Below are 15,003 nucleotides of genomic sequence, written 5' to 3'. Positions count from 1 at the left end.
TCTATTTTCTCTACTCACTACTGTTTGCTCTCTACTTTCTATTCTCTCTACTAACTACTGTTTGCTCTCGACCCTCTTTTCTTTACATTCTTTTCATCTTACTCGGTACTATCAATTCTTTACTCTCACTCTCTCTAATCTTTACTCTCTATCCTTTTTTCTCTCTACTGTCTGCTATTTGCTTTCTACTCTTTGTACTATTTTCTCTTCACTCTACACTCTTTATGCTCTCTACTGTTTACTCTCTGCTCTTTAGTCTCTATTTTCTCTACTCACTACTGTTTGCTCTCTACTTTCTATTCTCTGTACTAACTACTGTTTGCTCTCGACCCTCTTTTCTTTACATTCTTTTCATCTTACTCTGTACTCTCAATTCTTTGCTCTCACTCTCTAATCTTTACTCTCTATCCTTTTTTCTCTCTACTGTCTGCTATTTGCTTTCTACTCTTTGTACTCTTTCCTCTTCACTCTACACTCTTTACGCGCTCTACTGTTTACTCTCTGCTCTTTAGTCTCTATTTTCTCTACTCACTACTGTTTGCTCTCTACTTTTTATTCTCTCTACTAACTACTGTTTGCTCTCGACCCTCTTTTCTTTACATTCTTTTCATCTTACTCTGTACTCTCAATTCTTTACTCTCACTCTCTAATCTTTACTCTCTATCCTTTTTTCTCTCTACTGTCTGCTATTTGCTTTCTACTCTTTGTACTCTTTTCTCTTCACTCTACACTCTTTACGCGCTCTACTGTTTACTCTCTGCTCTTTAGTCTCTATTTTCTCTACTCACTACTGTTTGCTCTCTACTTTCTATTCTCTGTACTAACTACTGTTTGCTCTCGACCCTCTTTTCTTTACATTCGTTTCTTCTTACTCTGTACTCTCAATTCTTTACTCTCACTCTCTCTAATCTTTACTCTCTATTCTTTTTTCTCTCTACTGTCTGCTATTTGCTTTCTACTCTTTGTACTCTTTCCTTTTTACTCTACACTCTTTACGCGCTCTACTGTTTACTCTCTGCTCTTTAGTCTCTATTTTCTCTACTCACTACTGTTTGCTCTCTACTTTCTATTCTCTCTACTAACTACTGTTTGCTCTCGACCCTCTTTTCTTTACATTCTTTTCATCTTACTCTGTACTCTCAATTCTTTACTCTCACTCTCTAATCTTTACTCTCTATCCTTCTTCTCTCTACTGTCTGCTATTTGCTTTCTACTCTTTGTACTCTTTTCTCTTCACTCTACACTCTTTACGCGCTCTACTGTTTACTCTCTGCTCTTTAGTCTCTATTTTCTCTACTCACTACTGTTTGCTCTCTACTTTCTATTCTCTCTACTAACTACTGTTTGCTCTCGACCCTCTTTTCTTTACATTATTTTCATCTTACTCTGTACTCTCAATTCTTTACTCTCACTCTCTCTAATCTTTACTCTCTATCCTTTTTTCTCTCTACTGTCTGCTATTTGCTTTCTACTCTTTGTACTCTTTTCTCTTCACTCTACACTCTTTACGCTCTCTACTGTTTAGTCTCTGCTCTTTAGTCTCTATTTTCTCTACTTACTACTGTTTGCTATCTACTTTCAATTCTCTGTACTAACTACTGTTTGCTCTCGACCCTTTTTTCTTTATATTCTTTTGATCTTACTCTGTACTATCAATTCTTTGCTCTCACTCTCTCTAATCTTTACTCTCTATCCTTTTTTCTCTCCACTGTCTGCTATTTGCTTTCTACTCTTTGTAATCTTTTCTCTTCACTCTACACTCTTTATGCTCCCTACTGTTTACTCTCTGCTCTTTAGTCTCTATTTTCTCTACTCACTACTGTTTGCTCTCTACTTTCTATTCTCTCTACTAACTACTGTTTGCTCTCGACCCTCTTTTCTTTACATTCTTTTCATCTTACTCGGTACTATCAATTCTTTACTCTCACTCTCTCTAATCTTTACTCTCTATCCTTTTTTCTCTCTACTGTCTGCTATTTGCTTTCTACTCTTTGTACTATTTTCTCTTCACTCTACACTCTTTATGCTCTCTACTGTTTACTCTCTGCTCTTTAGTCTCTATTTTCTCTACTCACTACTGTTTGCTCTCTACTTTCTATTCACTCTACTAACTACTGTTTGCTCTCGACCCTTTCTTCTTTATATTCTTTTCATCTTACTATGTACTCTCAATTCTTTGCTCTCACTCTCTCTAATCTTTACTCTCTATCCTTTTTTCTCTCTACTGTCTGCTATTTGCTTTCTACTCTTTGTACTCTTTTCTCTTCACTCTACACTCTTTACGCTCTCTACTGTTTAGTCTCTGCTCTTTAGTCTCTATTTTCTCTACTTACTACTGTTTGCTATCTACTTTCAATTCTCTGTACTAACTACTGTTTGCTCTCGACCCTTTTTTCTTTATATTCTTTTGATCTTACTCTGTACTCTCAATTCTTTGCTCTCACTCTCTCTAATCTTTACTCTCTATCCTTTTTTCTCTCTACTGTCTGCTATTTGCTTTCTACTCTTTGTACTCTTTTCTCTTCACTCTACACTCTTTACGCGCTCTACTGTTTACTCTCTGCTCTTTAGTCTCTATTTTCTCTACTCACTACTGTTTGCTCTCTACTTTCTATTCTCTGTACTAACTACTGTTTGCTCTCGACCCTCTTTTATTTACATTCTTTTCATCTTACTCTGTACTCTCAATTCTTTACTCTCACTCTCTAATCTTTACTCTCTATCCTTTTTTCTCTCTACTGTCTGCTATTTGCTTTCTACTCTTTGTACTCTTTTCTCTTCACTCTACACTCTTTACGCGCTCTACTGTTTACTCTCTGCTCTTTAGTCTCTATTTTCTCTACTCACTACTGTTTGCTCTCTACTTTCTATTCTCTGTACTAACTACTGTTTGCTCTCGACCCTCTTTTCTTTACATTCGTTTCTTCTTACTCTGTACTCTCAATTCTTTACTCTCACTCTCTCTAATCTTTACTCTCTATTCTTTTTTCTCTCTACTGTCTGCTATTTGCTTTCTACTCTTTGTACTCTTTCCTTTTTACTCTACACTCTTTACGCGCTCTACTGTTTACTCTCTGCTCTTTAGTCTCTATTTTCTCTACTCACTACTGTTTGCTCTCTACTTTCTATTCTCTCTACTAACTACTGTTTGCTCTCGACCCTCTTTTCTTTACATTCTTTTCATCTTACTCTGTACTCTCAATTCTTTACTCTCACTCTCTAATCTTTACTCTCTATCCTTTTTTCTCTCTACTGTCTGCTATTTGCTTTCTACTCTTTGTACTCTTTTCTCTTCACTCTACACTCTTTACGCGCTCTACTGTTTACTCTCTGCTCTTTAGTCTCTATTTTCTCTACTCACTACTGTTTGCTATCTACTTTCTATTCTCTCTACTAACTACTGTTTGCTCTCGACCCTCTTTTCTTTACATTCTTTTCATCTTACTCTGTACTCTCAATTCTTTACTCTCACTCTCTCTAATCTTTACTCTCTATCCTTTTTTCTCTCTACTGTCTGCTATTTGCTTTCTACTCTTTGTACTCTTTTCTCTTCACTCTACACTCTTTATGCTCTCTACTGTTTACTCTCTGCTCATTAGTCTCTATTTTCTCTACTCACAACTGTTTGCTCGCTACTTTCTATTCTCTCTACTAACTACTGTTTGCTCTCGACCCTTTTTTCTTTATATTCATTTGATCTTACTTTGTACTCTCAATTCTTTGCTCTCACTCTCTCTAATCTTTACTCTCAATCCTTTTTTCTCTCTACTGTCTGCTATTTGCTTTCTACTCTTTGTACTCTTTTCTCTTCACTCTACACTCTTTATGCTCTCTACTGTTTACTCTCTGCTCTTTAGTCTCTATTTTCTCTACTCACTACTGTTTGCTCTCTACTTTCTATTCTCTCTACTAACTACTGTTTGCTCTTGACCCTCTTTTCTTTACATTCTTTTCATCTTACTCTGTACTCTCAATTCTTTACTCTCACTCTCTCTAATCTTTACTCTCTATCCTTTTTTTTCTCTACTGTCTGCTATTTGCTTTCTACTCTTTGTACTCTTTTCTCTTCACTCTACACTCTTTACGCGCTCTACTGTTTACTCTCTGCTCTTTAGTCTCTATTTTCTCTACTCAGTACTGTTTGCTCTCTACTTTCTATTCTCTCTACTAACTACTGTTTGCTCTCGACCCTTTTTTCTTTATATTCTTTTGATCTTACTCTGTACTCTCAATTCTTTGCTCTCACTCTCTCTAATCTTTGCTCTCTATCCTTTTTTCTCTATTTTTTTGTACTCTTTTCTCTTCACTCTACTCTCTTTACGCTCTCTACTGTTTACTCTCTGCTCTTTACTGTCTACTTTCTCTACTCACTCTATTTTCTATACCTTATTCTCTACACATTACTCTCAACACACTCCTCATTAATTTATACAAATCAGCGACGAGAGAACAACGCAACCGAAGACAATGAAGAACAATTAAACCGAAATTATGAGCGACAGGTGCAATTTTTTGTAATAAGACAGCATAGAATATTTTGAAATACTTTAGTTGGAATCAGTCAGATTTGGTTTCTTCAGCAGCTATTGAAACAGCATAGAATACATTTTAAAATACTTTATTTAAATTCGGCCAAATTTCTTTTAATCAACAATTCAAACAGGAAAATTCCTAATGTGGGTGAATGTTCATCTTTGCTTAAGTCCAAGTCCATCCCTCGGTGTGGTCTTCCATCTGTGTATAAGGAATAATCCTTTTATAAATTTGCAAATCATATATATGAAATAAATACTTAAATCACATACCAATTTTTTTACGCTTGATCCTACGCTTCTCAGGATTCGCCAGGATATTCGCCTAGAGTCTATAAGTGACAAAGAAGAATAATGTTACTTCAAATTTGTTTGCAAATCGTTTCAGTCGTAAATAAATACTTACATTATATATCCTCTGTGGTTACTTGACTTGAAGCCTTGAACTTTTTTGACCAGCAGCTCAGAACATTTCATGCAAGAAAAAAAAAACATTAATAAAATCTTTATCGAAAAATCGGAATAAAAAACATATGATCAATATCTCAAATGTATAATAACAATATATAATATGAATAATATTAACCTATAAATATAATATTAAAATCCGCAACAGAAAATAAACAACGAAAAACCCAACCAAAAATCCATAATCTATTTCTAATTACTAAAAAGTCAATAAATACGAACATGAAAACAAGACAATCAACAACAAAGCAAAACAAGGCAACCAAAAATCAACTAAACTCATATTAAAGTCAAAGTAGATCCTGCAATACGAAATGGTAATAAAAACGAAACGCAACAATAACATAGAACGCAATAACAATAGAACAACTCGCAACAAGAAAATCAAATATAACAAACACGCACAATAAAACAACTCAACACAACACAATAACACACGTTCACCACTTCATAATTTAGTTTATATGATTAATTTAGAATTAATGAAATACTGATTCCGCCAACTCGCCTACCACAAACAGGAGGAACCTGAAGCAACAACGATTAATGAGGCTCACTCCTCTTATTGCCTTTAGCCGCCGATTCTCCTGTTGAAGCTTATCGTTCATTGCCTTCAGTTTCCAGAGCTCTCTTTCGGTCTTTATCCTCCTAAAAATGGCATCTTCAATTTCGGACATGTTGTTTGGTTCCCAATCACACACTTCTTCGTCGTCATCGACAAGATTTGTGTCACTGGGAACAAGCATTGGCGGTGTTTCGTCCTCTATCCATCCTTCGTTCATATCACTGTAGTTCCAAAACCATACCTGGGCGTCGTTGGGAATTAACTGTGGTGGAGATTCATCCTCAATCCTTTCTTCGTTCGAGTCGCTGTAGTTCGAGAACCATTCCCGATGTCTATTCTCCGATTGAAGACCTTTTTTTGCTCCATCTCCAGTCTTCTGACGGGGATAAGAGCTTTTAGCTATCCTCGGTCCTGTGGGAATCCTCGATGCAACTAGTCCTCGCTTCATTTTGGATGCTTCCGGTGATTATAACTGCTTCTCTCATGTAGTTATAATCATCAGTGAGAAAAGGCAACGTATAAACAAAATGTTTGCTTTGATTGAAAATAAAAACTCAAAATATGATTTCCAGCCTACTTTTGCACATTTTTTTCATTCTGACATCATTTCTTGTGTTGTTGTTTTTCTGTTTCATGAAACATTATTTTTCACACAGCTTGAAAATCCCTTTCTCCCAGAAATTATGTGGTTCTTCAGCGAAAAACACCGATCAAAGTGCTTCATGTAGGATTACGTTGAACACACTAGCAGTCAGCATTAATAAAATTGCTTCGATTCTTGACCGGTCAACTGAAAAAGTTATGTCACTTCATTTTGAATGTGATTTGAAATAAGCTCGTGATTCTTGGATGTGGATAGTGAATTATGTACCAACATTACTATGCTGACAGTATTAACCATGACGAATTCAAATTGTTCTCTTTCACCAGCTGCACTCAATCTGGTGAGACACAGTGAAACACAGAGGCTTACCTGACAGCTGAAGTAGCCTTCTAATCATGGACAGTGATGGCCTATCGAATGAACAGACGGAAAAAGTATTAAAATTCCAGCATATAACCGGTCTGGAGGATATTAATGTATGCCGGGACATTCTGATTCGTCATCAGTGGAATCTGGAGGTAGCTTTCCAGGAGCATTTGAATATACGGGAGGGCGTCCATCTGCGTACGCTTCTGAATCCCGTGCGCCACAGATCGTGAACGATCGCTTCCTGCAGCATGTTTTCGCAGCCCAGCGCGGACCGGGAGCCCCCGTACCGTCCGGTGTGGGTGGAATGATTGGTTTTGTGGGCAACTACGTGTTCAATTTCTGTTACAGCACACTATCCTCGATCGTGGCCGCATTTCTGAACATTTTCAAGGATAAAGAAAGAAGTGAGTACACATGAGCGGCGTTTAACGGATCATTTCTGAATAATGACTTCAATCATTACAGTTGTAACCGACCCTTTGGGCGATGTGCTGAAATTCACTCAGACTTACAACGAAAAATCAAGCGTTGAACGACGCCAAGGGTGAGTTCAAACTTCTCTTAGTATATCTGCATTTCGAGTCAAGCACGGAGGCGAACACGTTTTGCCGAGACACGCTTTCTAACGCTCAGGTCATCGAATACGTCAATAGGCGGATGCTGTACTGGGCCTGTGACATATCTTCTCTAGAAGGATACCGCGCCTATCCACTGCTTGTGATTATCGCTTTGAGGGCAAACAAAATGGTCATTATGGGTCGCATGGAGGGTCATTGAAATGGCGAAGAACTGATATGACGCATGGAAACCGTTGTCAAGTCAATGACAATGAAGTTTGGCACAACCAAGCCAGGATCGATTGGAAAGAGATCTCACACAAACACTGCGCCAACAGCAGGATGATGCATACCAAATGTCGCTACGCGCGGTCCAGGAGAAACATCGTCGGAAACAGAAGGAACTCGAAAAAGCTTTGGAGGCTCAACAGGCAATCGAGGCCGATAAGCTAGCTGAGATGCAGAGGTTGCAAAACATCGAGATGCTTAAAACGGAATAAGCTTCTCAAGTGCCTTCCGAGCCAGAGCCGGGAGCACCCGGCACGATCAGCATAGTCTTCAAACTATCGAGTGGTTTGCGGTTAGAACGGAGATTCCTTGCGTCTCACACCCCACAGGTAAGATATTTGTTTGCTATAGGAAACTGTATGACTATATCATTCGTTTGCTTTTAAGATGTACATAATTTTATTTTCTGCCATCCGGAGGCACCGGACTCGTTCGAAATTACCACTAACTTTCCGAAGCGGGTATTACAGTGTGCTCCAACAGAAGATCCGTTGCCCACATTAGTTGAGGCGGGTTTGAAAAACCGCGAAGTGCTGCTCGTAGCCGATCTGAACGCATAGAGTAAAAGATGCAAATAACGATATGTTGAGTGTGAGCAAAACAATTAAGATTTAAAAGAATGGATTTTGAGACTGGATTGGATAAACATAGGGTTTGAAGAAGACATACTTGCAGAGGAAAGGCAGCAATTTTTGTTTGCCGGGAGTGATGCTTTTTTCCCTTTTACAGAGAAGCTTTTTTTTTATGGAAAACCCTTAGCAAGGTTCCAAAATTTACAAAGTTGTCAATAATAAAGTATATAGAGGCGAATGAACTTCAAAGTTTAAAGCCTCTTAAAAACAAAGAAAGAAAGAATAAAACAACGCATTTGATGCCCTGATGTTGTGATTATGTTGGTTTTGTGTTTTGGTTCTCTTCTAAATTGATGATTGGACATTATCCGTGTAATTTAATAAGTATATGCACACGGGCTATCAGCAGCCCTCAGGTCTGGAAGATAGGAGTCTTTTCAGCCTCATGTTTCGCCTGAGAAAACACAATAGTGAGAAAAATTATTCATTATGTTATGTTTTATCAAACAGTTCATATTCCTCAATTATTTAAAGGTGAAATAAAATATTCTTCATGAAATCGGACACTTGTTACTGTAATAAGATGGATAACATCTCCAACGGTGAGGCTATTAAATATTGGCTCATTTGAAGAATATCTGCAGGTATTTGTCACAAGGTGGTGTTGACAATCATATAGGGCTCTTTCTACACATACATGCGGAGCATCTGTTGGGCATACATCGCTTGTTTACATTCGTATAGCGAATTCGTTTTTAAAATCGGTTAGTTCCAAACCGACTAATAAAAAAACGTTTTCGGCTTCACGAATGAGCCGGTTTGTTGGTGTGCGTTATATAGTCTGATTTGTTTATAATACAAATCAGGCATAAATTTCTCCATAACTCAAGAACTAATCAATTTTTACTCTCTCTCTATATTCTTCGTTCTCCACTTTCTACTTCTTACGCTTTGCTCTGCTCTGCATTCTATATTTTATTTTACCCTACTGTCTCTATTTTCTCACCGCCTTAATCTTTACTTTATATTCTCAACTTTTCCTACTTTTCGTTCTTTCTAATCCTTCTATTCGCTTTTTTACAGTTTATTCCCTGCTCTTACTCTTTCTTCTTTCCTCTTTCCTCTTTTCTTTCCTTACTCTCTTTATTTATCTCTTTATTCTCAACTCTCTACTCTCTCTCTCTCACTATTCTCTACTCTCTACTTCCTCCATTCTCTCTATCTTACTCTCTACTCTTTCCACTCCTTACTCTTTCTACTCTCTATTTTCTCATTTTCTACCCTCTCTACACTCTACTGTATACGTTTTAATTTCTTTTTTCTACTATATTTTACCATAGCTCTATGTTGTACTCTTTGTTCGCGCCACGTGTAGCGAGCGCTTACGTGTTTTGACATGTAGGAACAAATCAATTGAAATCCTCTATTTTGTCAGTAACAGAAATTTTCCATTCACTACTCGAAGCAATTGCTCTCCATTTCATTCCATCGTATCACCCCGCAACGCGCGAGAGCGAGATGAATGGAGTTACAACATTACAAACGAACAGCATCCGAGCGAGCCGAGCGGAGCCTACAGGACAATCACCCCACCAACATCCGACAAACATAAAAACAGCGCACAACGTGGTTCATCATCCCAGTTTTTTCCTAACTACCAACGACAAAGTGGTTTACCAAGTGATGCGTAATTAGTGAAATATAAGAGAAAATTTGAACTCCAGAATCTTGTGTTTTTCAATTTCCACAGTGTGCTTAGCCAGAACCATCCAACCGCAGTTAGCCCGGTTTATTCTTCACTCGTTTTCCTACGTTACTTTCTCTACTCTCTACTATCAAATCTTCACTCTCTCTTCTCTATACTCTTTACTCTCTTGCTCTACACATTCTGTACCCTTCATTTTCTCTTTTCACCCTCTAGTTTATCTAATCTCTACTGTTTATACTCTACGCTTTAGAGCTCTCGCAGATTGCAGAATTTGTAACGGTCTATAGTTTGGTCGGGTTGGACTGTTAGCCCAACCAAGCCAACTAAACAGCCGGGTTGCCTTGGTTTGAAGCTCAAATTTTACAAAAAAAATACTGAATCCGTATAATGTACCCATATACAAATCTACATAATGATTAAGAAAACGACCAAACTATCGACCAATAAAATGTCTGTGGTCCGCGAGGGCTCTCACTCTCTATTTTGTACTCTCTTTAGACCCTACACTATTCATTTTACTTTTTACGTTTTACTCTTTAGTCTCTATTTTCTCTACTCACTACTATTTGCTCTCTACTTTCTATTCTCTCTACTATCTACTGTTTGCTCTCGACCCTCTTTTCTTTATATTCTTTTGATCTTACTCTGTACTCTCAATTCTTTGCTCTCACTCTCTCTAATCTTTACTCTTTATTCTCTTTTCTCTCTACTGTCTGCTATTTGCTTTCTACTCTTTGTACTCTTTTCTCTTCACTCTACACTCTTTATGCTCTCTACTGTTTACTCTCTGCTTTTTAGTCTCTATTTTCTCTACTCACTACTGTTTGCTCTCTACTTTCTATTCTCTCTACTAACTACTGTTTGCTCTCGACCCTTTTTTCTTTATATTCTTTTGATCTTACTCTGTACTATCAATTCTTTGCTCTCACTCTCTCTAATCTTTACTCTCTATCCTTTTTTCTCTCTACTGTCTGCTATTTGCTTTCTACTCTTTGTACTATTTTCTCTTCACTCTTCACTCTTTATGCTCTCTACTGTTTACTCTCTGCTCTTTAGTCCCTATTTTCTCTACTCACTACTGTTTGCTCTCTACTTTCTATTCTCTCTACTAACTACTGTTTGCTCTCGACCCTTTTTTCTTTATATTCTTTTCATCTTACTATGTACTCTCAATTCTTTGCTCTCACTCTCTCTAATCTTTACTCTCTATCCTTTTTTCTCTCTACTGTCTGCTATTTGCTTTCTACTCTTTGTACTCTTTTCTCTTCACTCTACACTCTTTACGCTCTCTACTGTTTAGTCTCTGCTCTTTAGTCTCTATTTTCTCTACTTACTACTGTTTGCTATCTACTTTCAATTCTCTCTACTAACTACTGTTTGCTCTCGACCCTTTTTTATTTATATTCTTTTGATCTTACTCTGTACTCTCAATTCTTTGCTCTCACTCTCTCTAATCTTTACTCTCTATCCTTTTTTCTCTCTACTGTCTGCTATTTGCTTTCTACTCTTTGTACTCTTTTCTCTTCACTCTACACTCTTTACGCGCTCTACTGTTTACTCTCTGCTCTTTAGTCTCTATTTTCTCTACTCACTACTGTTTGCTCTCTACTTTCTATTCTCTGTACTAACTACTGTTTGCTCTCGACCCTCTTTTCTTTACATTCGTTTCTTCTTACTCTGTACTCTCAATTCTTTACTCTCACTCTCTCTAATCTTTACTCTCTATTCTTTTTTCTCTCTACTGTCTGCTATTTGCTTTCTACTCTTTGTACTCTTTCCTCTTCACTCTACACTCTTTTCGCGCTCTACTGTTTACTCTCTGCTCTTTAGTCTCTATTTTCTCTACTCACTACTGTTTGCTCTCTACTTTCTATTCTCTCTACTAACTACTGTTTGCTCTCGACCCTCTTTTCTTTACATTCTTTTCATCTTACTCTGTACTCTCAATTCTTTACTCTCACTCTCTAATCTTTACTCTCTATCCTTTTTTCTCTCTACTGTCTGCTATTTGCTTTCTACTCTTTGTACTCTTTTCTCTTCACTCTACACTCTTTACGCGCTCTACTGTTTACTCTCTGCTCTTTAGTCTCTATTATCTCTACTCACTACTGTTTGCTATCTACTTTCTATTCTCTCTACTAACTACTGTTTGCTCTCGACCCTCTTTTCTTTACATTCTTTTCATCTTACTCTGTACTCTCAATTCTTTACTCTCACTCTCTCTAATCTTTACTCTCTATCCTTTTTTCTCTCTACTGTCTGCTATTTGCTTTCTACTCTTTGTACTCTTTCCTCTTAACTCTACACTCTTTATGCTCTCTACTGTTTACTCTCTGCTCATTAGTCTCTATTTTCTCTACTCACAACTGTTTGCTCTCTACTTTCTATTCTCTCTACTAACTACTGTTTGCTCTCGACCCTTTTTTCTTTATATTCATTTGATCTTACTTTGTACTCTCAATTCTTTGCTCTCACTCTCTCTAATCTTTACTCTCTATCCTTTTTTCTCTCTACTGTCTGCTATTTGCTTTCTACTCTTTGTACTCTTTTCTCTTCACTCTACACTCTTTATGCTCTCTACTGTTTACTCTCTGCTCTTTAGTCTCTATTTTCTCTACTCACTACTGTTTGCTCTCTACTTTCTATTCTCTCTACTAACTACTGTTTGCTCTTGACCGTCTTTTCTTTACATTCTTTTCATCTTACTCTGTACTCTCAATTCTTTACTCTCACTCTCTCTAATATTTACTCTCTATCCTTTTTTTTCTCTACTGTCTGCTATTTGCTTTCTACTCTTTGTACTCTTTTCTCTTCACTCTACACTCTTTACGCGCTCTACTGTTTACTCTCTGCTCTTTAGTCTCTATTTTCTCTACTCAGTACTGTTTGCTCTCTACTTTCTATTCTCTCTACTAACTACTGTTTGCTCTCGACCCTTTTTTCTTTATATTCTTTTGATCTTACTCTGTACTCTCAATTCTTTGCTCTCACTCTCTCTAATCTTTGCTCTCTATCCTTTTTTCTCTATTTTTTGTACTCTTTTCTCTTCACTCTACTCTCTTTACGCTCTCTACTGTTTACTCTCTGCTCTTTACTGTCTACTTTCTCTACTCACTCTATTTTCTATACCTTATTCTCTACACATTACTCTCAACACACTCCTCATTAATTTATACAAATCAGCGACGAGAGAACAACGCAACCGAAGACAATGAAGAACAATTAAACCGAAATTATGAGCGACAGGTGCAATTTTTTGTAATAAGACAGCATAGAATATTTTGAAATACTTTAGTTGGAATCAGTCAGATTTGGTTTCTTCAGCAGCTATTGAAACAGCATAGAATACATTTTAAAATACTTTATTTAAATTCGGCCAAATTTCTTTTAATCAACAATTCAAACAGGAAAATTCCTAATGTGGGTGAATGTTCATCTTTGCTTAAGTCCAAGTCCATCCCTCGGTGTGGTCTTCCATCTGTGTATAAGGAATAATCCTTTTATAAATTTGCAAATCATATATATGAAATAAATACTTAAATCACATACCAATTTTTTTACGCTTGATCCTACGCTTCTCAGGATTCGCCAGGATATTCGCCTAGAGTCTATAAGTGACAAAGAAGAATAATGTTACTTCAAATTTGTTTGCAAATCGTTTCAGTCGTAAATAAATACTTACATTATATATCCTCTGTGGTTACTTGACTTGAAGCCTTGAACTTTTTTGACCAGCAGCTCAGAACATTTTATGCAAGAAAAAAAACATTAATAAAATCTTTATCGAAAAATCGGAATAAAAAACATATGATCAATATCTCAAATGTATAATAACAATATATAATATGAATAATATTAACCTATAAATATAATATTAAAATCCGCAACAGAAAATAAACAACGAAAAACCCAACCAAAAATCCATAATCTATTTCTAATTACTAAAAAGTCAATAAATACGAACATGAAAACAAGACAATCAACAACAAAGCAAAACAAGGCAACCAAAAATCAACTAAACTCATATTAAAGTCAAAGTAGATCCTGCAATACGAAATGGTAATAAAAACGAAACGCAACAATAACATAGAACGCAATAACAATAGAACAACTCGCAACAAGAAAATCAAATATAACAAACACGCACAATAAAACAACTCAACACAACACAATAACACACGATCACCACTTCATAATTTAGTTTATATGATTAATTTAGAATTAATGAAATACTGATTCCGCCAACTCGCCTACCACAAACAGGAGGAACCTGAAGCAACAACGATTAATGAGGCTCACTCCTCTTATTGCCTTTAGCCGCCGATTCTCCTGTTGAAGCTTATCGTTCATTGCCTTCAGTTTCCAGAGCTCTCTTTCGGTCTTTATCCTCCTAAAAATGGCATCTTCAATTTCGGACATGTTGTTTGGTTCCCAATCACACACTTCTTCGTCGTCATCGACAAGATTTGTGTCACTGGGAACAAGCATTGGCGGTGTTTCGTCCTCTATCCATCCTTCGTTCATATCACTGTAGTTCCAAAACCATACCTGGGCGTCGTTGGGAATTAACTGTGGTGGAGATTCATCCTCAATCCTTTCTTCGTTCGAGTCGCTGTAGTTCGAGAACCATTCCCGATGTCTATTCTCCGATTGAAGACCTTTTTTTGCTCCATCTCCAGTCTTCTGACGGGGATAAGAGCTTTTAGCTATCCTCGGTCCTGTGGGAATCCTCGATGCAACTAGTCCTCGCTTCATTTTGGATGCTTCCGGTGATTATAACTGCTTCTCTCATGTAGTTATAATCATCAGTGAGAAAAGGCAACGTATAAACAAAATGTTTGCTTTGATTGAAAATAAAAACTCAAAATATGATTTCCAGCCTACTTTTGCACATTTTTTTCATTCTGACATCATTTCTTGTGTTGTTGTTTTTCTGTTTCATGAAACATTATTTTTCACACAGCTTGAAAATCCCTTTCTCCCAGAAATTATGTGGTTCTTCAGCGAAAAACACCGATCAAAGTGCTTCATGTAGGATTACGTTGAACATGAAGGTATAGAATGATTTACAATGATTTACCTACACTAGCAGTCAGCATTAATAAAATTGCTTCGATTCTTGACCGGTCAACTGAAAAAGTTATGTCACTTCGTTTTGAATGTGATTTGAAATAAGCTCGTGATTCTTGGATGTGGATAGTGAATTATGTACCAACATTACTATGCTGACAGTATTAACCATGACGAATTCAAATTGTTCTCTTTCACCAGCTGCACTCAATCTGGTGAGACACAGTGAAACACAGAGGCTTACCTGACAGCTGAAGTAGCCTTCTAATC

General features: G+C 36.9%; 1 pseudogene; it reads left to right on the top strand.

The window, feature by feature from the left end:
- The first annotated feature begins 6,564 nt into the window (after positions 1–6,564).
- LOC129780628 (FAS-associated factor 2-like) lies at positions 6,565–8,313 on the top strand (annotated as a pseudogene).
- Positions 8,314–15,003: the final 6,690 nt, after the last annotated feature.

The sequence above is a fragment of the Toxorhynchites rutilus genome, chromosome 3 (genome assembly GCF_029784135.1).
Source record: "Toxorhynchites rutilus septentrionalis strain SRP chromosome 3, ASM2978413v1, whole genome shotgun sequence".
Lineage (NCBI taxonomy): Eukaryota > Metazoa > Arthropoda > Insecta > Diptera > Culicidae > Toxorhynchites > Toxorhynchites rutilus.
Note: the sequence above shows the minus strand (reverse complement) of the source record. Positions and strands in the feature narration are given on the sequence as shown.